The sequence below is a fragment of the Schistocerca piceifrons genome, chromosome 2 (assembly GCF_021461385.2).
Source record: "Schistocerca piceifrons isolate TAMUIC-IGC-003096 chromosome 2, iqSchPice1.1, whole genome shotgun sequence".
In the NCBI taxonomy this organism is placed as follows: Eukaryota; Metazoa; Arthropoda; class Insecta; order Orthoptera; family Acrididae; genus Schistocerca; species Schistocerca piceifrons.
This window is the reverse complement of record NC_060139.1, coordinates 588,934,032-588,943,059: the sequence shown is the minus strand read 5'-3', so window position 1 is coordinate 588,943,059 and position 9,028 is coordinate 588,934,032. Positions and strand designations below refer to the sequence as shown.

At 43.2% G+C, this 9,028-nt stretch overlaps 1 pseudogene; it reads right to left on the bottom strand.

Annotated features, from left to right (window-relative positions):
• Window positions 1–7,002: 7,002 nt before the first annotated feature.
• On the bottom strand, window positions 7,003–7,120 carry LOC124778888 (annotated as a pseudogene).
• Between the last annotated feature and the right edge of the window lie 1,908 nt (window positions 7,121–9,028).

The window sequence follows — 9,028 nt, the reverse complement described above, 5'->3', positions numbered from 1 at the left end:
CCATCCAAGAAAGGCAGTGTGTTTTCCATAGCTCTTGTGGCAGCTTAGGTGAATTTACGATAGAGTATGACTTTCATTTGCCTCCTTTGCTTAGCATCGCATATATTAAATAACTAACAGATCACTTCCCTGGATTCTGGGAAGATGCAATGCATCTGTAGCCGAAATCGCATACAAGACTCTAGTGCGGTCGATTCTAGCGTATTTTTCCCAGTGGTTAGAGAAATGTTCTTGGAACTTAATAAACGACTTCGTAGTTGCCGCTAAACCCTGATGGATAAATTTAAAGAACCTGTATTCGAAGAAGAATGTCTGACCGTTATAAAACCAGCATAGCATACCTCACGTGCGGGTCATGAGAAAAGGATGATAGGAATTTGGGCATGTGCAGAGACATCTGGACAGTTTCTTTTCCCTCGTTCGAGACATGTGGAGTGGGAAATAATATCGATAATATAGCCACCTTTCACTGTATAATGGTTTTCGTGGTATGTAAGTAGATTAAAATGATCTTAAAATTCTGGCGTCTAAAGAAATAGTGATCATAGATTCGAGTGTTAATTTTTTGGTAGATGAGACGATTCACTCAACTGTAACTCGAGCTGCTATTTTTCCTTGTGATATTTTGGTTTTTCTTCCTATGAAATAATGACCCAAAAATTAGGAATCACTAGAGTACACGCTTCTATCGTTGCCTGTATCGACTTTGTCAATAAAAGTTTTCCAAGCATGTCATATTTTGTTATTCTGAACAGTTAATCACTTCATTGTATCATTATTGTCAACTGTGAAATAGATTTACTTCTTTCTGACAGTTTCTTCACCCTGTTGCAATATATTCAGTATACAAGCAACCTCTTTTTAGAGTTCCGTACCTCAGCCGGTAAAAACGGAAACTTTAGAGAATCGCTTTGTTGTCCGTCTATCTGTAACTTTGTCTGTGTGCCCGACTGTTAAGAACCCTTCTTTCAGGAATGGATAGACGTATCAAGTTGAAATTAATGTCGCTTAATAAGGTCTGTGGTTCATTTGCGTTGTGAAACATTTAAGCTTCTATGTCAATGAAATCAAAAGATACGGCTAATGCATGTCACATATTTTGTTACTCTCAAATTCACTGAGCAACACCTGCCAGGTACTTCCCGTTGACCTAGAATCACGAAATCCGGCAAGAAGCAACCTTTCTCAGTACAAGCGGAGGAAAATATCCGAAAATTGTTCATTTGTAATTATGTCACTCGAAACAAGTATTTTTGTCATATTATTGTCTGTCTGTCCGTCTGTTATGACCCCTTTTTCTCAGGAACGCTTAGGCATATATGTTTGAAACATACATCACCTACTAAAGTCTATCATACGTAGGTGGTGTTAAAAATTTTAAGCTTCTACGTCAATGTCATTAAAAGACATTGCCATTCATGTCAGATATTTTTATATCTTGCCAGTATCGATACAATTAACAGGCAAAAATCGACGAAATACTCGTTTCCCGGAATGGATAAACTATCGATACGTGTAATTAAGTTTGTGCGGAACCTTCGGTGTGCGAGTACTGCTCGTAATTATCCGGATTGTACTTTCTAGGCCTTGTATTGCGGTTGGTAGCAGCGCTAAAATCTCGCGCGACAGCGATAACAAAGGCGTCTTTAATTACAAGTGTTTACAGACAAGACAAGGCCGAAGTCTACGTCATTAGTGGAGTGGGATTTGAGAGGGAGGGTGCTGGCGGTGTGGGGGGAGGGGGGGAGGAGTGGGTGTTGGATGAGAGGGTTGGGGTGGGGAAACTGCGCCAGCGCATCGACGCGGGGAAGCGGCTGCCATCCTGATCCCTCAATGGCACACGCGGCTTCACACCCGCCGGCTGAAATCGTCATTTGTACCGTTTAATTTGTCATCACAAACAGGTTGCCAGCAAAAAGCTAATCGCGCATTATTATTTCATCACACAGATTGCTCCACATTAACGAGCCTCAATTATTCATATTCATGTAACGCCAGGTGAGCGTGCCTTCAAAGGGCTTTTAAATCGTCATATTACGCATTCATTAATTTTCTCGATGCCCGCGTTTCATTTATCAGCATCTACGGTGCCACGTCCAAGGTCAGGCGTAATTGGATGGCTGGAAGAGCGCAGCTCAGCTTCGCATCGCTATCCCGTTCAACTCTCCGATGAAAAACGAGGACGAAAACACGAAATACACGTTTACACAGACTGACATCGTGTTCAGATGACACCAGCGGTGCCCTGAAAACATTGTACTGCAACAGTCACCTTTTCAGTATTGCTGAGCGAGCTAACTGATGCAATGATTAAGAAACTGTACCACCAATTTCGTGGACTGGAGTTCAGATCCAAGTATAGTCATCCTCATTTAAGTTTTTCAGATATTTCGTATACCATTAACTCATTTTTTGGGCTGCTTCTGCAATTATGCCGTGTTTAACTTGTTTCCATCCTTGTATCGAGGTGTCGTGGCCTCGTCGTTATACAGGGTGGTCAGAAACAGTCTTAAATAATTAGGAAAAAATCGATAAACAGTGCCGTTTCCGTGTTAATTATCATTGACGTTAGCCAGTCAGGCAGTTGCATACGCATATTCAAGCTGTCTGCCAAATAGAATTAGTGTTAGTTGTTCTTAACAGCGTATATAATAGTGCAGGAGTGCCGGCAGGAGTGGCCGAGCGGTTCTAGACGCTACAGTCTGGAACCGCGTGACCGCTACGGTCGCAGGTTCGAATCCTGCCTCGGGCATGGATGTGTGTGGTGTCCTTAGGTTAGTTTGGTTTAAGTAGTTCTAAGTTCTAGGGGACTGATGACCTCAGAAGTTAAGTCCCATAGTGCTCAGAGCCATTTGGACCATTTGAATAGTGCAGGAGCGTGCTTAGCCTTTGGCTCGGGTTCAGTCCTTACTACCCTTCCATATCCAATTTTTGTATCGCTGTCTTGTTCGGTATCAAGAAAACACCAAAGAATACGTTTTGCGACACCGTCTCTGCCGGGCAGCTTGAATTTGCGCGCACAGTAGCCCGATTAGCTTACAGCAATGCTAATTAACTCGGAAACGGAGCAACGAATAGAATTGTTTTCTTAACAGTTATTTCTCAGCACAACCTAATCTGTAACACACTTACAAGCGTTCCAAACTGTTTCTTAACATCCTGTATATCCGCACTGCTGGCTGTGACGTCACTGGTGCCCACTTCCTCGCGCCTTAAAGAGCTCCCATCTTGGGTGTACACGGATTACCGACAGTGGGGCACTGAGTTGAGTCGGAATTACGGCCACTTCCTTGTCTCAAACTCCTTTTTCGTTACGTATCCCCCTCTTGGCCAATTTCTCTTTCTTTCGAGCCTAACGGAATTAAATTTCGTTTGCCCAGGCAGTGTTTCGTTTTCCGTCGTCCACTCAGATCTTTAGAGCTGCTGCCTTGTACCATACGGTGATGGATCACCATAGGCTAAAGGAAGAAAACCCTGAAGAAAAAATCAGTGCACCCTGCTGCCTTGTTGGATTAACGGTGCGAGAGCACCAAAGGGTAGGAGATGACCGAACTCCACAACAAATGCTGGTAGGGCAGGTTGGACTCCTGAGCTGTATTGAAAGAAGACAGGCTAGCGAAAGGAAAATCTTGGAAACACGCCCACCGACAGCCAGGCCAGCGACCCCCTGCAAGTAAGTCACTGTTCAGAGTACCAGTACTGCGCTTCGGAAAGAACAGACTACAAATATTACGACCAAGGCTAGGAACAGGTCTAAGAGATGGAAAAAAAAACATTGTGAGAATTTCGTGATGGAACATAAAATCCTTTAATAACAGAGATAAAGAGCTGAAACATTCTGAAATCACAATACATAGTATCCAAGAGACAAAAAGGATAGGCAAAGCGCAGAAGGAATATAGCGGAGTTGAGAAGGAGACAAGAGTGAAAGCAGGAGTAGCGATACTTCTCCATAAGAAATACGAAGATCTTATTGAGGAGTGCCAGTACATCCCTGAGAGAATAGTTTTACTAAAACTGAACTCTGCTCATCACAAACTGAACATTATCTACAGCCCAAAGGATTGAAAACGTAGAACAGAAAAAGAGGCTTTGTGAGAGCAGTTACGAGAGATTAGCAATCTGATACCTTCAGACAAACTTGCTGTCGTAATAGGGGTTTCAGTCCTCGTATTGGAAATAGTGTCTTCTTTGAGGTTAAACAACGATTTAATGAAGCCTTTCTAAACGATAATGATGAGATTATGATCAGCTTACGCTCAAGAGTTGAACTTAGGCTAAATAATACCTATATGACCACAAAGAGCAGTGCAAATACACTTTTCAGAACACAAGAGGTCATAAATCTACAATAGATTACATTGTTGCAAACAGGAACATCCAGACTCAGTGCTAGATGTTGAGACTTTAAACTCTGCCAACATAGGGAGTGATCACAATCTATTCATCGCAAAAATCAGACTGCATGTAGGAAGGAACAAGACTGCTAAACGGCCGGTCTTAACAGAAGAAAAATTTAATATAGAGTCCTTATGGAATGAATCCACAAAAATCTTATATCAGAAAAGATTAGCAGAGAAAATAAAAGAGAAACCCATTAATGCACAGGCTAACGTAGATCAGCCTTGGGAGAACATCAAAAATCTATTGAAACACCAGCTCAAGATGCACTAGGTACAAGCGTTATAAAAGCAAGAGAAGAAAACAAACAGGGCACAGTGGTTTTGCAAAGAGGTTAAAGAAATGTGTAGAAAAGACATATGTCTATCTGAAATCTAAAACATTCAAAACACAAGAGTGTTATGAGACAAAATCGCTAGAATTAGCCGCGCAGGATTAGCCGAGCGGTCTGAGGCGCTGCAGTCATGGACAGTGCGGCTGGTCCTGGTGGAGGTTCGAGTCCTCCCTCGGGCATGGGTGTGTGTTTGTGCTTAGGATAATTTAGGTTAAGTAGTGTGTAAGCTTAGGGACTGATGACCTTAGCAGCTAAGTCCCATAAGATTTCACACACAGTTGAACATTTTTGAACTAGTCAATCGTTTTAAACAGGAACGCAGGGAAATCTGTTATAAGCATTTAGAACATGACTTCGAGACAAGACTGGAAACATCAAGAACAAAAAGACTTTTAGAAACCACAGAAATGAAAATTCTACGAAGGATTAAAGGGAGGACATTCTGAGATGAGAAGTGAAAGCAATAGAAAAGAATGTGAAATGGACTCCATTAATGAGTGGGTACATAAGTGAAAGCATGGATGGAACGAACACAGATAGGATAGATGGAAAGTAGATTGTGAAAGTCGTAAGAAATAGAGCCTAAATTATCAGCTGGTAAAAGAAATATTGGCCGTCCAAGGAGAAGGGTTGACTGAGGGGGGGGGGGGGGGGGGGGCGGGGTACTGAAGGAAGCAGGCTTTAAACTAGAAAGAAAGAAGAAGAAGAAGAGCATTAACTAAGAATAAGATTAGTAAAAAACATATCGGTTTCAAATAATGTTATCTGAACCAGCCGTCGTACTGAACTGTCTTCATATTGTTTCATGCAACATGTCTGCACTACATGCCGGATTGTCTGTCTTTCTGCTCCACAGTCACACTTTGGAGACGTGTTAGTTTCTACTTTTACAGTCAGTTCGCACTTTCATCATGATTGATTCTAGTACGCTTTATAATTACCTCGGATTTCGTTGGGACACCAAAGCCAGTCTGTTTTTCAGGGACCCATCAGAATTTATTAAGATCTACAGTTGCATTGCCTTCCTAGTCTTCCTTCTGGTATTGCACAGCACCAGTTGTAATTTGTAAGCATACATACTGCGCAACACAAAGGGTCACTTTCACGTAACCCCGTAATTGTCTCTGATTCCGTTGCAGAAGTTTTAAATATGGCTCTAAGTTGCGTACGACCTTCCTCTGTGGAAGAGCAAATTCCTGGCGCCATGCTGCGTCGCCCTAGGACCCAGAAACGCTTTGAACAGAAATATGTCGTCATATGCGGAAAAAGGCAGAACTCAGATGTTAACGTGAGGTGTAAGATGGGTTAAGGATGTCACAATGGCACTAAATTAAACATGATTCTGCCCAATGCCATTGTGAACGTGTCACACAATGGGAAGGTCCTCCCGCCTCGTCTTACCAACATTTCACGCCTTGTTTGGACGCCTCTGCCATGAAGATTAGAAACCCTGGTGCATGGCATTTAAATTACGTGATTTTATTAAGGGTGTCCCAGAAAAACGAGTCAAACACACCGTTGGTGAGTATCGACACGAAAAGCCTTACGGTGATTGCATAAAGGGGGACAATGGAAACAGCACTTCCCTTAGGGCGTTGATTCCTTAATTTCTGCGGCGAAAATGACAGTTTGCTGTACGATGAGCAACATTACGACTTTCTTGACAACTTTTGGCACTGTTGACACCCCGAAGACCATTCCACAGTTTTCTAATGACATCGTAGGACTACAATCTCATTGAATGTAATCGCAACTCTTTGGAATGTTGCGCGACTGCAATTTTTGCTCTGGTATTAAGGATGGAATCACTAGGGACCTTTCAAATCCATTCCACAAAATTTGAACGTGATCCAAGCAGCAAAGGAAAAATTTCCAACACTTCACAACTCGAAAAAGATAACAGAATATTCAACACAAATATCTATGTGTCCGAAACGAAAGATTAATGTTCTACTATCTTTGTTGTGTACATTTTATCATTGATTTACCACGAATAAAATTCGTTGTAAACATACAAGCATCACCGGAGAAGACGGTCAAACGTACGAAAGTGTTATACAAACGCCGCACTCTGTCTTCAGGCCAAGAGTGGCCTACCGGGGGCATCCGACCTCCGTGTCATCCTCAATGGAGGATGAGGATAGGAGGGGCGTGGGGTCAGCACAACGCTCTCCTGGTCGTCATGATGGTATTCTTGACCGAAGACGCTACTATTCGGTCGAGTAGCTCCTCAGTTGTCATCACGAGGCTGAGTGCCCCCCCAAAAATGGCAATGGCGCATGGTGGCGTGAATGGTCACCCATCCAAGTGCCGACCACGTCCGACAACGCTTAACTTCGGTGATCTCACGGGAACCGGTGTATCCACTGCGGCAAGGCCATTGCCTTTGTTGTACAAACGCTGAGGCTATTAAATGGCTCAAATGGCTCTGAGCACTACGGTACTTAAGATCTGAGGTCATCAGTCCCCTAGAACTTAGAACTACTTAAACCTAACTAACCTAAGGACATCACATACATCCATGCAGGAGGCAGGATTCGAACCTGCGACCGTAGCGGTCGCGCGGTTCCAGACTGTAGCGCCTAGAACCGCTCGACCACACCGGCCGGCCTGAGGCTATTAAAGGTGATCAGTAGCACTGAGAGATAATCAGAAAGCTGCTGCAGGATACAATACAGAATATACGTCATACCATCTGAGTAACTACTAACACATGAGCAAGCCACAAAATTCTACAGGGCGCTTCGGTAAGAGCGGGCAAAAATTTAACTGTACATAGAGGATGTTCCGCTGAACAATTTGAGGTAGGGAACCTGGGGTCAGAGAAGCCAGCTTAAGGAGGTAATAGGAATAAAATCACATTATTTATACGTTTTTTCATTTACATTACTTACAGTTATGCAAATACCATCATTGACAATGAACGTACCATTTGTACTGTGTCTTAAAAATGTACTGAAACTGACGACCATCAACCTCATTGCAAGTATGACATCGGCGAACAATGTTCTGACGTACCTTGACAAATATCGCGGGTGTGTTTCGAATCACATCAGAGGCAGCTACAATTATTCTGGCAACTAATTCCATCTCCGTATCCACCGGGGTTTCATACAGAAGTTACTTCATATAATAAAGGGGGTTCAGGTCAGGTGACCTCGCAGGCCATGGAATAGCACCTCCCAGTCCAGAGACCAGGAAATGCAACACTGACAATGAGTTGGTTGGGGACATCCACACTGAAGTGAGGCGGTGCACCATCATGTTGTATCCACATCCCCTCACGAACAGCCAAGGGGACAATGTAAATATGATACAACAGAGCCACCTTATGGACAAGTAAAGTAAACAAAACCTGAATCATGACTTCCCAGTAAAGAGGCTCGTCCTCCTCCTTTCCTTACAAGAAACAAAAAATGTGCACGTACATAAACAGCACAGTACGTATAAATTCGTACGCGCGTTGGTTGTAAATAAGCTAGAAAACTAATGCTAGAGTTAGCGGTAGACAAGTTTACTTCCAGATCTCCTTAAGCTGGATTCTCCGACCCCAGATTCCCTGCCTCAGACTATTCAGTGGAGCATTCTCTTGTGCCCTGTCACAGTTTTGCACGCTCTTACGGAAACACCCTGTATGTTATATGATAAACGTAAGTAACCTACTTTTATCGTACGTTTTCACGGAAAATTTTACCATCATTGCAGCCTCATTTGCTAATGGCAAAAATACCGAGGTGACTGTTGTGACAGACATATAAGGAATTAATAAAGTATCAATAACAAAGCAGCACACACTTGGAAGCATGTATGTAATATGACGTTCTCGGTACTAGTACGTGCTGAGGGCCCAGCAGAAAACAAATATAGATGTAGTGACAATTTTTTACCCTGTGCCGCGGATCAAAGGGAAACTGGACACTCTAATGTATGTTGTCTTTAACAGTGTAGCAGCGGATAGGATCAGTCGGGCTTAGTCAACAAACGTCCACGGAGCTGCACTTGGCGTAATGTGTCTCGCGCACCAAGAGTGCGTGCGTCCCGACTGCCGTCACTCCGGGTAACCGACGGGAGGAACGTTTCGCCCTATCTTCAGCCTCTACCGATCGGGTTTATCAGCAACTTGAGGATCTCTGTCGACGAAACCTGTGACCATTTCCGCCGTCCTACCCTGTATAGTTCTTTTTCCCATTTAGCTGTATTGGATATAGGTCACACATGGTTGATCAGTATTCTAGGACAGTTCGCACCAGTGTTTTGCAAGCTATCTCCTTCGTAGTTGAGTACATGTTCGCC